Raw genomic sequence first — 23,788 nt, 5'->3', positions numbered from 1 at the left:
GAGTTACTTATTAATTTATATAGTAATGTAATTCTATTAAAACTTACTTGACTTCTTCATTTTATTTCATTGATCTCCCTGTGCTAAAAGCTACATCCAAAGCTTTTTCTAGACACAATTCTTAAATTTACTACATTTATTGCTTTCTTTCCCTCATGCCTTTTATCACAACTTAATTGGAGGTGGCTTGACTTTTAAGATTTGGATTTGAGAGTCCCATATTGAGTCTTTCTCTATGTTACCTCTTTCATTGAAAGGATTTACTAGGTTTCTTAATTTGGTTTCTGCTCTGAAACATCTTAATTCATTTAGATATTTTAATGATGGGTCTATTAACTTTAGCATTGATTAAATATTTGCCACAAGGCTGAATTTTAAATGGCTTTGACTTTTAAACTTTTCCATTTCATCATTTATCATTTGGGGTTAAAGAATCCTTACCCCTTCTAGTCAGGCAAATCTCTAAATTTCTGTACTTTATTCTTCTTTATTTATTTTATTAAACCAACCTCTTCTTTCTTAGATTCCCTCTTTTTATACTGCCTTATCCAATGCAGTCCTATCAATCAATACACAGAAATAACATTCTACTTTGCAACCTCTTTCTCTACAGCTGCAATCCTTTAGGTATATTGTCTGCTTCACAAATGAATGAAGGCAACAAATTAAACGAATCTTCTGCCATATGTATTTCCGCATTCCATTTTGCAACATCTGTTTATTCCCTGCTTTTCAATTTAGGAGTAAGACAATGTCACATTTTCTTTAGCAGCATCTCTTTAATAGTATCGGTCAAGACAGTCCAGGTTATGCTGTAGCACCAAAAAACCCCAGCAAAGCCTTATTTCTTGCTCATGCTTTATGCAAATCTTGGGTTGACTGGGGTCTCCATTCTACTCCATGTCTTCCCACATGGTGCAGAAAGATGGAGGGGCTATATCTGAAGCCTTGTAAGGCACTAAAGTAGGAGGAAGGAGACTCTAGAAAATCCCCCTTTAGCTCTTAAAACCTCTGTCTAGAGGTAGTACACATCACTTTTCTCATGGTTCATTGACCAAAACACGTCATATAGTCACATGTAACTTTAAAGTGGTAGAAAAGGATAATTCTACCGTGTACTTGGAGACTTTAATTAAATGACTACCAGAATAACAATTTCAATAATTACTGGTTTTAAAGTACTTTTAAACTTGGGATTGTATTTTATTTACTACTATCTCCTAATATTCAATGCTAAGTAAATGCTCTCTTATACGTGAATAATTACACAAATTTGTGGGTGATATTTACCAATGTTATCACTCAAATTAAGACAGAATATTTAGAGTATGTTTGAAATTGCCTTTCTGTTCAGGGGGTTGTTAAATATTCAAATGTAGGTGGTAACTGTTTACATAATTTTTTTAATTGTAAAGATTTTAAACTGTTTTGTAATATTGGCAATGCTGCAGAAGAATTAGAAAACAATATCTTAACTAGTGTTTAGCTTTCAAATTTCATGCATTGCATATTCATCAGCTCTTCGCTGATTTTTAGTGGCAGTGTGCTCTTCACTACTAAGTAACGGTAGCCTGCTTGGAAAAGTCTCATGTTATAAACTAAAATAGTTATGCTCTCATAGTTTAAAATAGTCACCCCATATTTGCATTCATTCCCTGACCCCTGCTGTCTCACTCATTGAGAAAGATAGAAGGACGCAATTAGAGTCTTAAGAAATTCTTAAACTTCAGTGTTTCTGGGTGACAGATTAGCAGGAGGAAGGATCATTTAGATGTATCTCCTGTTTTGTTAGTTCACATGCAAACAGCATCCAATGAAATCATTTGACATATTCTCTTAAAGAGGGCACTGGGGACCTTTTGTACCCTGTCTTCAAGTACCACCTCTCTAGTCAGTAAAACATTTTATTGCTTATTCTGATACATAGGTGCACTGAGGCTCTGTGCCCAGCATTATTTAGTACGATTTTCATACATTCATAGAAACATAGTTTAATGGGCATTATGATATACCGTTAAGTGGTCTAGGTGACGCCTGATAGTAATCTTTGAGTCAATAAAGGGAACTGCGTTTTAAGAAAAGAACGAGCAAACCCTAGCTGTAGGAGTAGCAAAAAGAAATTATGAAAGATTCAAAAGCAAGGCACACGTTTTCTGGTCCAGGAGCTTGTTCACTAAGCAGTAAAGCCTGTTCTCAACCCTATTGTAAAGATTTGCCTATGGACTATAGTGGAGCAATTTGTTTAAGCAGCTGATATAACACTATCATTTAAGAATGATTTTCCAAGGTTATGTTTCTTGAATATTACCAGAGAAATAAATTGAAAAATGAATATTCCTGGTGGAGAATAAAAGTATCTCTGCCATATTGCTGTTTCTCACCGAGGACTTTCTCCTGATCAATTGCCTCATTAAGAAAATAGTAACCCACATTAAATGATGCCTATTAACATGATCATTCATGTCATCTTTCATTTTGAATAGCATCTTTCCCAACTTTAATTTTTCAGCTTCTCAGAGTTGGTCTAAATTGAGTTCCGAAACATTTCTATCAATTTCTTAATAAAATGCAAGAGAAAATTCTGAAGAACAATGGTTTTAATCCAACTCTTCACTGATATATTAAGATTTGTGCTTTATAATTTTATTCATAAAATAATTTTTCTCTGATATTGTTATATTCTTTACTTTTTAGAGTTTTAACTTTTTCACTCATGAAATATAATATGGTTGTATTAATTGTGGAACTCATGTAAAAATATCCTTTGAAATAAAGATAATGGATATTAGTATTTTATAGCAAGTCAATTAGTGGAAGTTTGTCATTTAGTGCAAAACTCATTACCAAATATGGAAACAGAATTTAAAAAACAACAAAAGTGTTCTCATTGTTCAATTCCCACCTATGAGTGAGAACATGTGGTGTTTGGTTTTCTGTCCTTGTTATACTTTGCCCAGAATGATGGTTTCCAGCTTCATCCATGTCGCTACAAAGGAGGTGGACTCATCCTTTTTTATGGCTGCATAGTATTCCATGGTGTACATGTGCCATGTTTTCTTAATCCAGTCTATCATTGATGGACATTTGGGTTGGTTCCAAGTCTTTGCTATTGTGAATAGTGCCACAATAAACACACGTGTGCTTGGACACAGGGAGGGGAACATCACACACTGGGGCTTGTGGTGGGGTGGGAGGATGCGGGAGGGATAGTATTAGGAGAAATACCTAATGTAAATGACGAGTTAATGGGTGCAGTAAACCAACATAGCACATGTATACATATGTAACAAACCTGCACTTTGTGCACATGTACCCTATAAGTTAAAATAAAATAAATAAAACAACAAAAAAAATCAATAACTAAAAATCCTGCATGAGAGCCACCAGAATAACTTAAATTAAAAAGACTCTTGAGACCAAATATTAATACAGATGGAGAGCAACTTGAACTCTCACACTGTGGTGAGAAATAAAGCAACTTGAGAAAAAGTATATATATATACACATATATATATACATATACACTTTACATATATATATGCTTTATATATATATACTTTATATATATGCTTTATATATATATACACACACACATGCACAAAAAATTACATAAACATTCAGAGAAACTTTATTTTTAGTTACTAAAATCTGGAAACTGCCCAGATGTTCATAAAGAGGTGAGCCTATAAACACATTGTTGTATTTATAAAAGAGAACAATACGCAGCATTATTTCTGACACATTACATTGGTCAAAATGATGAATGCCAGCATTGTGCTGAGTGAAAAGATCCTTAGACACACGTAGTACACATTGTAAGATTCTATTTGTATGAATGGAACAGGTAAATGCTGTCTATGATGTGGTAGAAAATATAAAAACAGCGGGGTTTAAGATAGGGATAGTGACCTGCTGGAATAAAGCAAGACAAGACTTTCTGAGGCAATCACAATGTTTTATATCTTGATAACAAAAATATATACATTTGTCAAAACTTAGCACATGCCCACTCAATATTTTTGAATTTGAGAGTATGAAAATGTTTCGTTCAATGAAAAAACTAAACAAGTATTGAATTCTAGTTAATGCTGTGAAGACTGAAACATTCAGTGGAAGTATGTAGATTTCTTCAATATACTTGTATTGCATAAAAAATAAGATGGATAGGATTATATATGCTAAATCATGTAATATGTGTACATCATATGTTAACAGTAGGATCTAGGTGGTTATTATATGGGTGTTCACTTAAAATTATTTCAACATTTCTTTATGATTAAAATTTTCCATTATATTAAAAATATTAAATTGGCACAGAAGTTTGTTGTGACTGCAATAACACTAATAAAAATCAAGTGATGATTTTAAAGCAATTATTTAACATAACTTCTTTATTAATAAGAAAATAAGGGACATAGCGTGAATTGTTCTGAAAAAAAGTGATTTACCAAGCAATAGTGGTTTGTGTAAACTTTTCTCAGAAAAAGGAAATAAAGATTTTCCATTTTTTCCTTAAAGAATGAAAAAGAGTCAGGAAAAATCACTTCAACCCAAAGTTTCTTAACTGGGAGTAGTCAGTAGAAAGACCAAGATCAGTGTCCTTTGCAGGGACATAGATGGAGCTAGAAGCCATTCTCTTCAGCAAATTAACACAGCAACAGAAAACAAAACACTGCATGGTCTCACTTCTAAGTGGGAGCTGAACATTGAGAACACATGGACACAGGGAGGGGAACAACACTCACTGAGGCCTGTCATTGGGAAGCAGGGAGGGAGAGCATCTGGAAAAATAGCTAATGCATACAGGGCTTAATACCTAGGTGATGGGTTGATAGGTGCAGCAAACCACCATGGCACACATTTATCTATGTAACAAACTTGCATGTCTGGCACATGTATCCCAGAACTTAAAATAAAATAAAATTATAAAAAAACAAAAAACTATCACCCTAAGGTTTTCATGTACCCTTCTCCTCTGTGACGTTACGATTGCATTCCACAATCTGTGTTCATACACAATATATAACATGATGGGATTTTTCTTTTTTAAAGAAACCTTTATATAAACAGTAAAAAGAAAAAGAAAGGGTCAGGTGTGGTGGCTCACACCTGTTATCCCAGCACTTTAGGAGGCCGAGGAGGGTGGATCACCTGAAGTCATGAGTTCGAGGCCAGCCTGACCAACATAGAGAAACCCCATCTCTACTAAATATACAAAATTAGCTGGGCATGGTGGCACATGCTTGTATTCCCAGCTGCTTGGAAGGCTGAGGCAAGAGAATCACTTGAACCCGGGAGGCGGAAGTTGTGGTGAGCTGAAATTGCACCATTGCACTCCAGCCTGGGCAACAAGAGTGAAACTCTGTCCCCCTCCCCCCACCCCCCCCCCAAAAAAAAGGAAAAAAAAAAAAAAAGAAATATCAAGATTAGTTAAAGACTGTGTTTGTTTTGCAATAAGTCAATTATCTGCTTCAAAGAAAATTAATAAGAGATCCCTGATTAACTTATTCACTGGGAAGATTGCTGACATTAAACATTTGTTATAGTAACTGGACTATACCATCATTGATCAAGAGACAGTTACCCAGGTAGCACACCTTGCTGAGAACTGGTCTTACAAATTTTAAAAGTCATTCTGACTTTCGTAGCTTGCTTAGTGATGTGAATTTGTCTGTGTCCCCACCCAAATCTCATTTTGAATTGTAGTTCTCATAATCCCCACACGTCATAGGAAGGACCTAGTGGGAGGTAATTGAATCAGGGGTGGTGGTTACCCTCATGCTGTTCTCCTGATAATGAATGAGTTCTCACGAGATCTGATGAGTTTTTTTGTTTTGTTTTGTTTTGTTTGTTTGTTTGTTTTTTGAGACGGGAGCCTCACTCTGTCACCCAGGCTAGAGTGCAGTGGTGCGATCTCCGCTCACTGCAAGCTCCGCCTCCCGGGTTCACGCCATTCTCCTGCCTCAGCCTCTCGAGTAGCTGGGACTATAGGTGCCCGCCACCACGCCTGGCTCAGTTTTTGGATTTTTAGTAGAGATGGGGTTTCACCATATTAGCTAAGATGGTCTCGATCTCCTGACCTCGTGATCCGCCCGCCTTGGCCTCCGAAAGTGCTGAGATTACAGGCGTGAGCCACCGTGCCCGGGCAAGATCTGATGGTTTTATAGGGAGCTTCCCCACTTTTGCTCAGCACTTCCCCTTACTGTCGCCCTGTGAAGCTGGACGTCTTTGCTTCCTCTTCCACCAGGATTGTAAGATCCCTGAGGCCTCCCCAGCCCTGCAGAACTGTGAGTCGATTAAACCTTTCCTTTATAAATTACCCAGTCTCAGGTTTGTCTTTATTAGCAGTGTGACAACAGGCTAATACACTTAGTTTCTTAGTTTATCCAGTTTCACTAGTGCCTGAATCTGTGAGAAATTTCTCAATCAAGTTTGTACATATGATAATGTATTACTATAAAAATGTGGTATGATGTGCCACTAATTTTTAATGAAATAAATATTTACTAATAATACATTTTTAATAGATTATGTATTGATATACAGTTGACCCTTGAGATTATGTATTGATATACAGTTGACCCTTTGAACCATGTGGGACCACTTTTACATGGATTTTCTTCCCTCTCTACTGTCCCTGACATGGCAAGAACAACCTTTTCTCTTCGTCTTCGTTCTAGTCTTACTCAGTGTGAAGATGACAAAGATGAAAACCTTTATGATGGCCCACTCCCACTTAATGAACAGTTAATATATTTTCTCTTAGAATTTTCTTAATGACATTTTCTTTTCTCTAGTTTACTTTATTGTAAGAACACAGTATATAATACATTTAACATGCAAAATCTGTGTTATTCGACTGTGTTATTAGTTAGGCTTCAGGTCAACAGTAGGCTATTAGTAATTAAGGTTTGGTGGAATCAAAGTTACAAGTGAATTTTTGTCTGCATGGGGGTCAGTGCCTGTAACCCCCACACTGTTCAAGCATCAACTGTGCAATTAATACAGTAGCTGTAACTGTTTAATATTTGAGTATTTATTATGTATTGATAAAATTCTTGTAGCATTTAGATGTGCATAAACCACCACAGAATTTAACTTTTATACTTTAAATCCTTAATATATCACTTTATATTACCTTTAGTGTTTGACTATGTGGTTTTAAAAGGTATTGAAAAGTCTTACTGATTATAAAGTAAGTCAATATTCACAAAACACTGTTAGAGGGAAAAAAAATCTTGAAAGAAACTAGAGTACTTATTTGAGAAAAGGTTGTTAAGAATGGTCTATGGAAAGGATAAGGACTAATGAAGATGCCAGTGTCCCTTCAAAGTAATTAAGCTGTTATGAAACTCTAATTCCATGTTTAAACCCAGCAAAGTTTGTGTCACACAGAGGAAAGTCTTCAAAGAATTAAGTTTGAGTCACTTAAATATGTAATAGTGAACAAAGGACTGTGTTTTGTTTCTTATCGCATAAAACAAACCTTTTGAGTATGTATTATTTTTAATTCATTGATGATCTAAGCTAAATTTCTTAGAGCATTTATGAAAAATAATTTAAAGTAAACTAATATTTTCCCATACTGGAGAACTGCCCTACTTTTTCAATAAAATGACAGCAACTTTTCCTGAGGAAGATATAAAGCAAAGAAACAAACTGTGAACATCTGATTGGCTAATTTAACACATCCTTGTCTTAAAATCTTTAACCCTCACTTAAGAATGCGTAATAGTGTCTCCAATTGTCAGCCTAATGATATGTTTTCCTTTGACATATTTCTAGAGTTCAGTATAGATCGTGACCTTGAGCAAACAAAAAGATTACTTGGTTTTGTCATTAGCATAATGCTCAGGTCAAAGTCTCTCAGAAGCAAATGCTATTTAAGGTCTGGTGAATATATCTGAACTTGCTTACTGCATTTCAATGTAAAATAGCATCAGTTATCACAATGGCATTCGAAAAGTTTATGTGAAAAAGTCTTAGTATTTTGAAATAGTTATATAAATACAATTATACATTATCAAGTATTAGGGAATGATAATAAATACTATTTTCTGTTGTGAATTCAGCATAAGAAATAACGATATTTTGTGTATCAGAGATTTTGCAACAAAAATTGACTATTGGTATATTCTTTCAAGAGCTGTGAAGGTGATTTGCACCTTCGAATTACAAATTATAGTTACCTTAAGTATGTAATAGGTAAGATAACTTTTTTTCAAACAATATATTTGTGTGTCTCAGGCTTCTGATTAGGCATGTTCTCAGTTGCGAAGCAACACTTAGAAATATTTCAATCATATTTAATATTTTGAAGTCATAAGACAGCACACTGTCTCCTTCTCTATTAACTATCATTCTGGCAAACATATCAGTTTATGGTTGCACTCTATTATTGGCTGACTAGCATTTCTGAAGGTCAAAGAGTAATGAGTAGAGATCTTCTTATAGCAGATCAAATATCACATTTCATATACCCCAAAACTGTACTTACAGATGCAAAAAATTTACATCTCAAGCATTTTGATCTTAGTGCATCTAATAACATCATCCATGCTAGGCACTGTTGGCACTATCAGTGCATTCCCTTTGTATGCAAAGGGAAAGTGTTCAGGTATATGAAATGATGAGTACACCATACTTTTTCTGGGCATTAATCCAATGACCAGATACTTGGTGAAGTCCAAACCAATTTGTGATTACTAGTACAAACAATTCCTAATTAAGATTCTTTAATTGGGACAGTGACCAAAAAAAGTATACCACCAATAGGAAATAAGAAAAAAATATACTATATTCATAATTATTTGAATTTTTCATTAATTCCATAAATATTCATCAAGTCTAATAGATGCTGAGTGATATCATTACCATGTTCAGTCTTTAATAAGGTGTAAAGACAGACTCTCAATTTGAGAAAATTGAGCCTCAGATACATTTTGTAACTGAAATTAGACTGTTAATATGAAATAACATTGAGTTTAATTTTAACTTCGGCTTCAAATCTCAAGCTCATTTTCTTCTGCTTCACTTGCACCCAATTATTCTTCCATGAGTTAAAAAAAGGTCTCATTTACTCCTTTGATTTCCCTCATCTTTCCTCTAATGTTAAAATACCTTTTCTCAGTGTAAATGTTTCCATTTTGTCCTTGCTGTCCTGTGTGCTAATATCTCCAACTCTTTTTTTTCTTTTCCGCTACACATTCCTGATTTTGTACTGCTAGTATTTAGTAAAGCACTGGCTGTCACAGTTATTTATTGATTAACCTGTTAAAGTATTTTGAAAGCCTATGTGTATCCTTACATATATTTATCTTGACATCAAAATATTTGTCAAAATTTAAATAGTTGCAAATAGTACATTTTGGCAAATTGCAACTATTAACACTTTAAAATAAAACTGCACTTAACTATTTAAAATGTGTCCATTGAAATCTAATTGACATTTGATACTATCATTCATTCAGAGAAATATATGAAAATGAGTTTAAGTGTCAGAAATTTTATATTACTTATTCTCCCTTATCTTTGTATTTTACTTTCTCTCCAGAATTTTTTTCTTATGAAATATAATTTTATACTTGATAGTGTTTTATTGATCATACTGTACTGAAGCAAAAATGTGTATATAAATTATATGTATTTAAAAAATGCTCTGTGATGATAAATATTATGTTTCTGTATTTATTTACTATTAAGATTTGTACTAATATAAACTTAGAGCATTTGTATATTACTAAATGTAATAATTTTTAAAAGGATAGAAAAATTTTTATTCGAAATGCTTCTATTAAATAGTAAAAAATGGCTGTTTGATTTCTTTTTAAATTAATGTTTATATGTAGTAATGAATAGTACATATTGCTTGAGATGCTGGTTAGCATAAGTTCTACTTTTCTTTTTTTGTAAGTATATGTGCTGACAAGGGTGTTTCATTTAAAGATATGTAACTGGCAGAAAGCTTTGTAACAATGCAACAAAACATTTTGAATTCCTCCAAAGTTAGATACAAAAAATTGCCTGGTAATTTATAATCAAAACATATTGTTAATGACCTACCAGCTGAAACCTCAATTAAGTATTTCTTCAATGTATTGACAGTAAAGAAATGGAAGCCAATTGGTTTGCATACAATTTTCTTAAAATTATTCATTTTTTTCAAGCTGAACAGAAACATATTGAAATATCCATTTGTCATGTACAGGGAGGTTTTGTGCACAACATGGTAATGCACCGGTATTTCACGATAGTTAAAGATCTTTGCTTCTCTTGTAAAGTGTCATAAGGCAATTTTGAAAGGGGAGTAAAAAAAGGGTAGGGTAGGGTCTAAAATAGATTAAAGAGAATTGTATCAGTGGAAGTTGAAAAAGTCCCTTAACTATGTATTCATTCCTGAGTATCCCTCTGAAGCTATGAGTAACTTTGTGTGTAGGTACATTCCGTTTGAAGATCCTGTTTTAAATAATTAGCTCTAGTTAACTGAAGATTCCTTTTAACTTTATAAATAACTTCTTTCATGGTCTGTATTCTGGTCCTTTGACATCTTGGAGGCTTGCTGACCCTGAAGGGACAGTCCATTTCAAGGATAGCCAGTTCTGAGAAAGAGTACACAACTCTTCTGGGATGGTGCCTTTCAAATGCAAACCAACCGAGGCAGAGCGAGCCCACATGTTCAGCCACCTCTTCTAGCCCTTTTGTAGGTTACTATTTCCCTGCCCTGATCCCTCAAGGGCCAAGTACCAGACAACTAAGAATAGTTGGTGTACCCCAGAGCCTGCTGAAATTATTCAAACTAGCCAAGTATAAGCCCATGTAGCCTACCTTGCCCCTTCCTTCCTGCAGAAACCACTGTAAAAGCTTGTACCCACATTTTCCTCATGCACCCTCTGCCTCTGATGGACCCTGGTGCTTTCCCAAGTGGCCATGTGTGGCACGCACTGCCTCCTTTTTCTAGGAAACTGTGAGTATCATGAATTCCTAGCTTCAGGGTACCATTTAAACAGTAACGAATAAGGCATACGTCATTTTCTTTCAAAAACTCTGTCCCTTTTTTCAGGAAGCATGCACACATCAAGGCAAATTTACTCTTTTTGCACTCCATGCAATAAGCGTGAGGACTAAGCTCTCGTTTTTTGTTTTGTTTTGTTTTGTTTTTCATCTTGCCCAAATTCTTATCTACGGTGTCTGGGAAGTCATGCCCTACAAACCATAAACTCTCATCAGATGGATTTTATTTAACCCTATTAGTGTTTGGGAAGTCATGCCCTACAAACCATAAACTCTCATCAGATGGATTTTATTTAACCCTATTATGTCATGACTTACTTTCCAATCTGACTCTGGCATGACATTATGTGACAAGGAGGAAAATGAAAATATTTTATCCCAAACCATGTTTCTTGACCATATTTTGAAATGGCCCTGCAAAGCCATCCCTTGTGAGAGAAAATTTGCAACTGTAAAGAATCTCTATTAACATAACTAGATCTTCTTCTTCCAAGCCCTCCCAATCCTGAAGAGATTAACTGAAGGTCTAGCACCTTTTGAAGGTCTGAATATCAAACACTTGTCATCTATTGTCTCTAAGGGCAGCCACTATGAGACTTCAAAAGAACCTCGGTATCCGCAATCTTTTAACTTAAACATTTCCTTGCGATTAATCCCAGGTCATTAGACCAACTCAACCAATTGTAAGCCAGAAAATGTTTAAATTTACCTATAGCCCAGAAACGAGTCCCCTCTCCTCCCCCGCACCGCAATTTTTCCACCTTTTTGGAGGAAGCCAATGTATTTCTCAAATGTATTTGATTGATGTCTCATGCCTCCCTAAAATGCGTATAACCAAGCAGCTCCCTGACCACATTGGGCACATAGTCTCAGGCCCTCCTGAGGGCTGTGTCATGGGCCATGGTCACTCATACTTGGCTCAGAATAACATTTTACAGAGTTTGACTCTTTTCATCAACGAGCAAAATTTCACGCGCCTCCATGTGAAGAGACCACCAAACAGGCTTTGTGTGAGCAATAAAGCTTTCTAATTACCTGGGTGCAGGCGAGCTGAGTCCAAAAAGAGTCAGCTAAGGGAGATAGGGCTGGGGGCGTTTTATAGGATTTGGGTAGGTAATGGACAATTACTGTGAAAGAGGGTAGTTCTCTGGCCTGCAGGGGTGGGGGTCACAAGGTGCTCAGTGGGGGAGCTTCTGAGCCATGAATAGGAATTTCACAAGGTAAGGTCATCAGTTAAGGCAGGAACAGGCCATTTTTCACTTCTTTTGTGGTGGAATGTCATCGGTTAAGGCAGGAACTGGCCATTTTCACTTCTTTTGTGATTCTTCACTTGCTTTGGGCCATCTGGACCCATACGTGCAGGTCACAGGGGATATGATGGCTTAGCTTGGGCTCAGAGGCCTGACATAAAACATGTCCCTTTAGAATGTACCTTTTGACCTTGCCCTCATTCACTGATTTATATTAGTGAAGAGTTCAGTGCTGTGTTTCATGTTTTGGATACCACAATATATATTTCTGACTTTCATTGATTAAAAATTTTCATTGATCTTCTCGATTATGGTGACTGAAAGCTACCTAAGGACTGAGACTGAATTTACCATCCCCTACCTTCTTTTTGGAATTCAAACAATCTAATTAACCTTCAAGATACGCACAGCTTCAGTAGCTTCAGAATGGGCCAAATTCTTATCAATGGTGTGAAATTCCAGAACTTGACTAAAGAGTGAACTTATAAAAAGGTATCTATCAGTCATAGAAAGAAAGATCACAATATATCTATTTTTATTGTGTATCTAAGAGTCCAACTAGAAAAAGGGCAAGTACCTTATTACTGCAGGAAATTAAAGGAAGACGTTTTCTAAATAAGTCAAAATTATTTTAACTGTTTCCCAATAAATCTTATCCCCATTAATTACATTTTGTAAAAATCCTATATCTACTCTAGGAATACAATTTCCAACAATGCCACAAAACCTTGGTCAAAAGTGGGTACATTTGTCAATGCATGACTTTTGATGGTGATATTGATATAAGAGTTAAGAATAAATCACTTAGGCAGATAGCAAGGGTATGGGAGTCCTCAGTAAGGCTTTTCTTTTTAATGAAAAGCAGCCCCAAATCATTTTCTAACAAAGAGCAGCCTGAAAGCTGGGAGCTTGCACAGGTGAATTTCATGTGCGTCCGTGTGAAGAGACCACCAAACAGGCTTTGTGTGAGCAACAAGGCTGTTTATTTCACCTGGGTGCAGGCGGGCTGAGTCCGAAAACAGAGTCAGCGAAGGCAGATAGGGGTGGGGCCGTTTTATAGGATTTGGGTAGGTAAAGGAAAATTACAGTCACACGGGGGTTGTTCTCTGGTGGGAAGAGTGGGGGTCACAAGGTGCTCAGTAGGGGAGCTTTTGAGCCAGGATGAGCTGGAGAAGGAATTTCACAAGACAATGTCATCTGTTAAGGTAGGAACAGGCCATTTTCACTTCTTTTGTGGTGGAATGTCATCAGTTAAGGCAGGAACCAGCCATCTGGATGTGTACATGCAGGTCACAGGGGATATGATGGCTTAGCTTGGGCTCAGAGGCCTGACATTCTTGTCTTCTTATATTAATAAGAAAGATCAAATGAAACAGTGGTAAAGTGTTGGGATGGCAAAAATTTTTGGGGGTGGTATGGAGAGATAATGGGCGATGTTCCTCAGGGCTGCTTCAAGCAGGATTAGGGACGACGTGGGAACCTAGAGTGGGAGAGATTAAGCTGAAGGAAGATTTTGTGGTAAGGGGTGATATTGTGGGGTTGTTAGAAGAAACATTTGTCATTTAGAATTATTGATGATGGCCTGGATATGGTTTTGTATGAATTGAAAAACTAAACGGAATAAGAGAAGGAGAAAAACAGGTATTAAAGGTCTAAGAATTGGGAGGACCCAGGACATCTGATGAGAGAGTGCCTAAGGAGGTTCAGCATAGCCCTGCCAGCAAAGATTATTTGTTTACTTCAACAGTTAAGAGTGGGAGTTTGGGGATAGCACCAGGAGATATCAGCTGTGATGTCTTGGAGAAACAGTGTAAACCGGCAGTGTAAACAAGAGCAGGGCATGTATGAGTAGTTGAGAACGGTGAATAGGAGTATGACTAGACAGAAGATAGTAGGGATGACAAGTATTTTGGGGCACAGTCCAAGTTGGTCTGGTGTCTGGAATGAGACTGGGGCCTAATAAAAAGGAGCGTCCATACAGGAGCTCAAATGGGCTGTACCCTGTAGCATTCCGAGGACAGGCCTGAATTCTGAGAAAAGAAAGAGGTAAAAGTATTGTCCAGTCCTTTTTAAGTTGGTGGCTGAGCTTGGTGAGGTGTGTTTTTAAAAGACCATTAGTCCGTTCTACCTTTCCTGAAGACTGAGGACTGTAAGGGATATAAAGGTTTCACTGAATACCAAGAGCCTGAAAAACTGCTTGGCTGATTTGACTAATAAAGGCCGGTCCACTATCGGACTGCGTAGAGGTGGGAAGGCCAAACCGAGTAATTATGTCTGACAGAAGGGAAGAAATGACCGCAGTGGCTTTCTCAGACCCTGTAGGAAAGGCCTCTACCCATCCAGTGAAAGTGTCTACCTAGACTAAGAGATATTTTAGTTTTCTGACTTGGGGCATGTGAGTAAAGTCAATTTGCCAATCCTGGGTGGGGGCAAATCCCGGAGCTTGATGTGTGGGAAAGGGAGGAGGCCTGAACAATCCCTGAGGGGTAGTAGAATAGCAGATGGAAATCACTGAGAAGTGATTTCCTTGAAGATAGATTTCCATGATGGAAAGGAAATGAGAGGTTCTAAGAGACAGGCTAGTGGCTTGTAACCTACGTGGAAGAGGTTATGAAATGACGATAGAATAGAATGGGCCTGTGAGGCTTGAAGGAGATATTTTCCTTGGTCTAAGAACCATTTGCCTTGTGTGGGAAGAGATTGATAGGTGGAAGTTTCAGTGGGGGAGTAGGTGGGAGAGGCCAGATGAGAAGGAGAAAAACTGAAAGTGAGGGATATAAGTTGGAACACTAGCTGCTTTTTTAGCTATCTTATCAGCATAAGCATTGTCCTGAGCGATGGGGTCTGATGCCCTTTGATGGCCTTTGCAGTGAATGACTCCAGCTTCCTTTGGAAGTAAAGCGGCCTTGAGCAGAGTTTTTATTAAAGAGGCGTTAATGATAGAGGACCCTTGTGTAGTGAGGAAACCTCTTGCATGGTGGTGCAGGATATGGAAGGCATATTTAGAGTCAGTATAAATATTGACCTTTAGTCCTCTTGCAAGAGTGAGGGCTTGCCTTAAGGCAATGAGTTCGGCTTGCTGAGAGGTAGTGGAGGGGGGCAGAGCAGTAGCCTCAATGATAGATGTGGAAGATACTGTCGCATAGCCTGCCTTTGCTGGTGAGTGGCGATTAGGCCTGGTGGAACTGCCATCAATAAACCAAGTGTGTTCAGGATGAGGAACATGAAAGAATATGGGGAAATGGAGTGAATGTCAGGTGGATCAGAGAGATACAGTCATGGGGGTCAGGTGTGGTATCAGGAATAATGTGGGAGGCCAGATTGAAGTCGGGCCAGGAACAATGGTAATTGTGGAAGACTCAACAAAGAGTGAGTACAGCTGAAGGAGCCGGGAAGCAGAACGTATATGTGTCAGGTGTGAGGAAGAAAATAGATTTTGGAAGTTATGAGAATTGTAGAGAGTGAGTTGAGCATAGTTTGTGATTTTAAGGGCCTCTAAAATATTAATGCAGTGGCAGCCACCACATGCAGACTTGAGGGCTAGGCAAAACAGTAAGGTCAAGTTGTTTGGATAAAAAGGCTACAGGGTGCGGTCCTGGTCCTTGTGTAAGAATTCTGACTGCACAGCCCTGCACTTCAGCTGTGGGTAATGAAAAGGGTTGGGATCAGTCAGGGAGAGCTAGGGTGGGGGCAGTCTCTAAAGCTGTCTTCAAGGAATGGAAAGAGGAGTGGGGAAAGGATTTAGGATCTATGGGGTCAGCTAGGTTTCTTTTTGTGAGTTTATGTAATGGTTTTGTTAGGATGGCAAAACCAGATATCTGAAGTCAAAAGTATCTAACCATGCCTAGGAAGGAAAGGAGTTGTTGTTTTGTAGAAGGGATTGAGGTTTGAGAGATTAGTCAGACATGATCAGCAGGGAGAGCACGTGTGTTTTTATGAGAATTATGCCGAGATAGGTAACAGATGAGGATGAAATTTGGGCTTGACTGAAGTAATTGGGGCTGTCTGTGAAGGCTTGCGGCAGTACAGTCCAGGTAATTTGCTGAGCCTGATGGGTGTGAGGGTCAGTCTAAGTGAAAGCAAAGAGAGGCTGGGATGAAGGGTGCAAAGGAATAGTAAAGAAAGCATGTTTGAGATCCAGAACAGAATAATGGGTTGTGGAGGAGGTATTGAGGATAGGAGAGTATATGGGTTTGGCACCATGGGATGGATAGGCAAAACAATTTGGTTGATAAGGCTCAGATCCTGAACTAACCTGTAAGGCTTGTCTGGTTCTAGGACAGGTAAAATGGGGGAAATTGTAAGGAGAGTTTATAGGCTTTAAAAGGCCATGCTGTAGCAGGCGAGTGACAACAGGCTTTAATCTTTTTAAAGCGCACTGCGGGATGGGATATTGGCGTTGAGTGGGGTAAGGGTGATTAGGTTTTAATGAGATGGTAAGGGGTGCGTGATCGGTCACCAAGGAGGGAGTAGAGGTATCCCATACTTGTGGGTTAAGGTGGGAGGATACAAGGGGAGGATGTGAAGGAGGCTTTGAACTGGGGGAAAAGGTGGCAATGAGCTGTGGCTGTAGCCCAGGAATAGTCAGGGAAGCAGATAATTTAGTTAAAGTGTCTCGGCCTAATAAGGGAACTGGGCAGGTGGGGATAACTAAAAAGGAGTGCTTAAAAGAGTACTGTCTAAGTTGGCAGCAGAGTAGGGGAGTTTTAAGAGGGTTAGAAGCCTGGCCATCAATACCCACAACAGTTATGGAGGCAAGGGAAACAGGCCCTTGAAAAGAAGGTAATGTGGAGTGGGTAGCCTCTGTATTGATTAAGAAGGGGATGGACTTTCCCTCCACTGTGAGAGTTACCTAAAGCTCGGCGTCCTTGATGGTCTAGGGGGCTTCCGAGGCGATCAGGCAGCATCAGTCTTCAGCCGCTAAGCCGAGAAGATCTGGGAAGGAGTCAGAGAGCCTTGGGCCAGAGTTCCAGGGGCTCTGGGAGTGGCTGCCAGGTGAGTTGAATAGTCCGATTTTCAGTGGGGTCCCGCACAGATGGGACATGGCTTAGGAGGAATCCCAGGCTGCAGGCATTCCTTGGCCTGGTGGCCAGATTTCTGGCACTTGTAGCAAGCTCCTGGGGAAGGCGGGCCTGGAGGAAGGCCTGGCCACTGCGGTTTAGGCATTTGGAAGTTCTTGTGTGCTGGAGATTTGGCTGGGGTTTGTCTCGCAGTGGAGGCAAAGAATTGCAACTCAGAAATATGTTGCTACTTGGCTGCCTCTACTGTATTATTGTACACCTTGAAGGTGAGGTTAATTAAGTCCTGTTGTGGGGTTTGAGGGCCAGAATTTAATTTTTGGAGTTTTATTTACTGTTGGGAGCAGATTGGGTAATAAAATGTATCTTGAGAATAAGACGGCCTTTTGACCTTTTAGGGTCTAGGGCTGTAAAGCATCTCAGCGTTGCTGCCAAACGAACCATGAACTGGGCTGGGTTTTTATATTTGATGAAAAAGAGCCTAAATGCTCTCTGATTTGAGATAAAGATAAAGGAGCATTAACCTTGACTATGCCTTTAGCTCCAGCCACCTTTTTAAGAGGAAATTGCTGGGCAGGTGGGGGAGGGCTACTCAGGGAATGAAACTGTAAGCCGGACTGGGTGTGAGGAGGGGAGGTGATAAAAGGATTATAGAGTGGAGGAGCGGAGGCTGAGGAAGAATTGGGACCTAGCTCGGCCTGGTAAGGAGGGGAGAGGTCAGATGGGTCTGTAGAAAAGGAAGATTAGAAAGACTCAGTGATGCTTGGGGTTGGGACTGAGGGGACAGGCGGGAGGGAAAGAAGGAAGATTTGGGACCAGTTGCATTGGGAACAGAGACTAGGGAGGGACTGGTGTATAAAAGAATGCCTGGACGTCAGGCACCTCAGACTGTTTGCCCATTTTACGACAAGAATTATTTAGATCTTGTAGGATGGAAAAAATGAAAGTGCCATTTTCTGGCTATTTGGAACAACTGTCAAGTTTGTATCGGGGTCAAGCGGCATTGTAGAAGAAAATAAGGCATTTAGGTTTTAGGTCAGGTGTGAGTTGAAGAGGTTTTAGGTTTTTAAGAGGTTTTAGGTTTTAAGGCAGAAGAAGGAGGAATGGAGGGTGGAAGGTTGCCCATAGTGAAGGAGGCATGCACAGAGAAAAGAGAGAGTAGAGACATGGAGGGAAGGGGTTTGGGGGTTCTTACCCTCCAGAAAAGCAGGAAAGGGGTTGGGGCATGGAAATAAGGGGTTGAGGTGCAGAGATAAGATGTCGGGGCATGGGAATAAGGGATCAGGGTGCAGAAATAAGAGGTCGGGGTATGGAAATAAGGGATCAGGGGGTTCTTGCCCCCCAGAAAAGCAGAGAAGGGGTAAAGACAGGGAGAGAAGGGGTCAGGGTTTTTGCCCCTCCCCCAGAAAAATGGGATTTGCTGCTAAGGGTGAAGGACCAAGGCAGGCATCCCTGAGTGGTCAGACACCTCTGAAATGTGGGTGAATAATCAGAGAAGTGTCCCTGCAATGATTAAACACCAAGGGAAGGCTGCCTTCCCGAGTCCGTGACCAGCGCCGGAGTTTTGGGTCCACAGATAAAACGTGTCTCCTTTGTCTCTACCAGAAAATGAAAGGAACTGAAATTAAGAGAAGGGAGAGATTGAAGGGTGGCGCCAAGATTGAAAGAAAGTGGTTGAGGGATAATGAGAGAGGTTGGAGAAGAGAGCAAAAAGAGGCTGCTTACTGGGTTTAAAATTGGTGAGATGTTCCTTGGGCTGGTTGGTCTGAGGACCAGAGGTCGTAGGTGGATCTTTCTCATGGAACAAAGAGCAGGAGGACAGGGGATTGATCTCCCAAGGGAGGTCCCCCGATCCGAGTCACGGCACCAAATTTCATGCGTGTCCATGTGAAGAGACCACTAAACAGGCTTTGTGTGAGCAACAAGGCTGTTTATTTCACCTGGGTGCAGGCGTGCTGAGTCCAAAAAGAGAGTCAGCGAAGGGAGATAGTGGTGGGGCCGTTTTATAAGATTTGGGTAGGTAAAGGAAAATTATAGTCAAATGGGGGTTGTTCTCTGGCAGGCAGAGTGGGGGGTCACAAGGTGCTCAGTAGGGGAGCTTTTGAGCCAGGATGAGCCAGGAGAAGGAATTTCACAAGACAATGTCATCAGTTAAGGCGGGAACAGGACATTTTCACTTCTTTTGTGGTGGAATGTCATCAGTTAAGGCAGGAACCAGCCATCTGGATGTGTATGTGCAGGTCACAGGGGATATAATGGCTTCACTCGGGCTCAGAGGTCTGACAGTGAATGCTGGCAGGAACTAAGGACTAGACATGTTCAAGATGGTAGCTCCATCTTCCTTTCTCTGCCAGGCACGAGTACTGTAAGGAGAAGACAAGATGGCACATTTGCATGAGAAGATTAGGGTGGGGTGACCAGCCTTCCCTGCACTATGTAAATGTCATACCTGATTGAATCAATCTATGAGCCCTATGTAAATCAGACACCGCCTCCTGAAACCAGACTATAAAATAGAGCATTTGCCACCAGCTGGTCCTTTTGTTTTCAGAGATGCCTACTCTACAGAGGAAGCAGTTTCTCTTTCTTTTCTCTTCTACCCGTTAAACCTCTGCTCCTAAACTCCTCCTGTGTGTCTGTGTTCTAAATTTTCCTGCTGCGTGACAACAAACTCCAGGGTATATATCCCAGACAATGTAGCTGCTTCAGTATGGTTTGGCTCTGCGTCCCCACCCAAATCTCGTCTCAAACTGTACTTCTCATGTATTGAAGGAGAGATCTGTAATCCCCACTTGTCAAGAGAGGGAAGTGATTGGATCATGGGGGTGGTTTCTCCATGCTGTTCCCATGATAGTGAGTGAGTTCTAATGAGAGCTAGTGATTGTATAAGTGTTTGAAAATTCCTCTTTTGCTCTTTTCTCTCTTCTGCCAACCTGTGAAGAAAGTGACTGCTTTCCCTTCTGCCATAATTGTAAGTTTCCTGAGGCTCCCTCAGCCATGTGGAAATGTGAGTCAATTTTGTTTATAAATCTTTTGTTCATAAATTACCCAGTTTCTGGTAGTATCTTTAGAACAGTGCGAAAACAAACTAATACAGGAAATTGATACTGAGAGTGGGATACTGCTATAAAGATATTTGAAATTGTGGAAGCAACTTTGGAACTGGGTAACAGGCAGAGTTTCGAACAGTTTGGAGGACTCAGAAGAAGATAGGAAAATGTGGGAAAGTTTGGAACTTCTCAGAGACTTGTTGAATGGTTTTGACCAAAATGTCAATGATTTGGACAATGAAGTCCAGGCTGAGGTGGTCTCAGATGGAAATGAGTAACTTACTAGAAAGTGGAGGAAAGGTCACTCTTGCTATGCTTTCCCAAAGAGACTGGTGGCATTTTGCCCCTGCCCTAGAGATCTGTGGAACTTTGAACTTGAGAGAGATGATCTGAAACTGGAACTTATGTTTAAAAGGGAAGCAGAACGTAAAAGTTTGGAAAATTTGCTGCCTGAGCATGCAGTAGAAAAGAAAAACTCATTTTCTGGGGAGAAATTCATGCTGGCTACAGAAATTTGCATAAGTAATGAGGAGCTGAATGTGAATAGCCTAGACAATGAGGAAAATGTATCCAGGTTATGTCAGAGATCTTCATGGCAGCCCCTCCAATCACAGGCCCTGTGGCATAGGAGGAAAACAAATGATTTTGTGGGCTGGACCCAGGGCCCCGCTGCTTCGTACAGCCTCAGGACCTGGTGCCCTGTGTCCCAGCTTCTCCAGCTCTAGCAGTGGCTAAAAGGGGCCAAGGTACAGCTCTGGCCTTTGCTTCAGAGGGTACAAGCCCCAAGCCGTGGCAGCTTCCACGTGGTGTTTGTTGGGCTTGTGCATGCACAGAAGTCAAGAATTGAGGTTGGAAACTTCTGCCTAGATTTCAGAGGACGTATGGGAATGCCAGCATGTCCAGGCAGGGGTCTACTGCAGGGGCAGAGCCCTCATGAAGAGTCTCTGCTAGGGCAGTTGGAAGGGAAGTGTGGGGTTGAAGCCCCCACATAGAATCCCCAATGGGGCACTGCCTAGCGGAGCTGTGAGAAGAGGGCCACCATCCTCCAGACCCCAGAATGGTCTGAAATCCATTTTCAGATCCACTGAAAGCTTGCACCATGTGCCTGAAAAAGCCACAGACACTCAATGCTAGCCTGTGAAGAAGTTGCCCAAGGCTGTGGGAGCCCACCCTTTGCATCAGTGTGCCCCGGATGTGAGACTTGGAGTCATTAAGATTTAATGACTGCCCCACTGGATTTTGGTCCCATTGGCAGCCAGCAAGACTAGAAAAAGCAGGCAGTAGAAGGTGGAATGAGCAGACTTGCTGAGTCTTCCAGCCTTCATCTTTCTCCTGTGCTGATGGCTCCTGCCCTTGAGCATCAGCCTCCACATTCTTCAGCTTTTGGACTCTTGGACTTACACCTGTGGTTTGCCAGGGGCTCTCAGGCCTTTGGCCACAGACTGAAGTCTGCACTGTCAGCTTCCCTACTTTTGAGGTTTTGGGACTCGGACTGGCTTCCTTGCTCCTCAGCTTGCAGAAGGCCTGTCATGAGACTTCACCTTGTGTGAGTCAATTCTCTTTAATAAACTCCCTTCCATATATGCATATAACCTATTAGTTCTGTCCTTCTAGATAACCCTGACTAATTCAGATGAAAAATGACTGTCGTAAATATTTAGCTTTTCATTCAAAGTTTTGGCTTGGAGAGTATCACAGATAACATCGTATCATCAATAATATATATATTTCTGGCGAATAGTATTTTTTTATTGGATCGTTAGATCCACACTTAAGTAATGGCTAATAAGTATCAGAATTTTCAACAAGAATTAAAAAATAAGTATTTCAACTAATCTTATTGTTTACTACCTAAAAGGAGGATTTTTAATTGTTAGTGGTATTGTCAGTCTGTGAGTCAGGGGAACAAAAATGAATTAAAGTCCTTTCCTTCACATGTTAACAACCATCTAGGACTCTTCTTGCTACCAGTGATGAATCCACGTGGGTCTTCAGCAATTCTATTCTTGCTTCCTCGGAGGAAATAATTCAGCTGAGGGGCAGAAGTAGGTTTAAGGTAGAGGGAGAGACTGAGGCAAGTTTTAGAGCAGGAACGAGAGTTTATTAAAAAGTTTTAGAGCAGGAACGAAAGGGAGAAAAGCACACTTGGAAGAGGGCCAAGCAGGCACCTTGAGAGATCAGGTGCCCTGTGTAGCCCTTGACTTGGGGTTTTAACATTGGCATGGTTCTGGGGTTTGTGTTTGCCCTCCCTTGATTTTTCCCTCGGGGTGGGCTGTCTGCATGTGCAGTCGTCTGCCAGCACTCCAGAGGGAGCACATATGCAGTGTGTTTTCTGAAGTTGTGTGCATGCTCACCTGAGGTGTTTTTTCATTACCAGTCGAGTGTTTCTAGAAGATCAGATACGAGTTAAGCTCCACCATTTTGCCTTTTAGTGTGCATATCTGAGCCAGCTCACCTAACTCCTGGGATCTTACTGGGAAGCTGCTGATCACCACCTCCCGATGTTGTCTATTAGGAGATTGATATTCCCTGGTGCTGGCTGTGACCAATTGTTATTTTAGAGAGACAGCTTAACAATTGCCTGGCCATCACCGGATGGTCGCCTGACATTCCTGGGAAGAGATCCCTTCTCCTGCCCTGCTCATGTCTGCCTGACTACCTACTATCACATTCTCACACTGAAGTTGAAAAATGAGAAGAAAAGAAACACTGGAGCTATACATATTATTAAAATTACAAGAAAAAGGACACTTGTATTTAAGGAAAACTAATATTGAGAATGAAAGGTGAAGGCAGTTTTTTGTCAGTGAGGTGATTTAGGAGATTTTGTGGAACCTGAAATGTGTTTGCTGAACATACCACACTCAGGCTTGCCTCCAGACCTCGGCATTTGTTCCGCTTTCTGCAGCACCTGTTGTTGCCTCCCTCACTCTTCTTTATCTAACTTACACTTGAATAAGTTTCAAGTCTCCATTTAGCCATCACATTTTCCAGAAACATTTCTGGGAAATTGTAGGGTTGGTCACTTTCATGCTCGTTTACTTCACCGTGCTTACTCTCTTGCAGTGACCACCATAATGTCATTGCCTGTTTATCTCTCTGCACTGCCCCCTCCTAGACCGTAAAGTTCTTAAGACTGATTGTTTTTTTCCACCACTATATCCCAAGTATGTAGCTCAGTAGCAGGAAAAGAGTTAAATAAATATTGAGCAATAGGCAGTATTGTAGGTATTAAGTAAAGCAGTTAAAAATCCCTCATGGAGATTACATTGTAGAGGCAAAGACAGAATATAAACATAACAAGTAGGTAAAGGATATGGATGTATAATAAATAGACAAAAATAGATTTTTTAGTTTATAATTACAATGTAGAAAGTGTAACCAAAAAATTACCTTTAATGAGCAGGAAGAGTGTAAAATCCCTAGTATGTTATGTAAATTATTACATTTTACTGACGTA

The sequence above is a fragment of the Pan troglodytes genome, chromosome 3 (assembly GCF_028858775.2).
Source record: "Pan troglodytes isolate AG18354 chromosome 3, NHGRI_mPanTro3-v2.0_pri, whole genome shotgun sequence".
In the NCBI taxonomy this organism is placed as follows: domain Eukaryota; kingdom Metazoa; phylum Chordata; class Mammalia; order Primates; family Hominidae; genus Pan; species Pan troglodytes.
Note: the sequence above shows the minus strand (reverse complement) of the source record.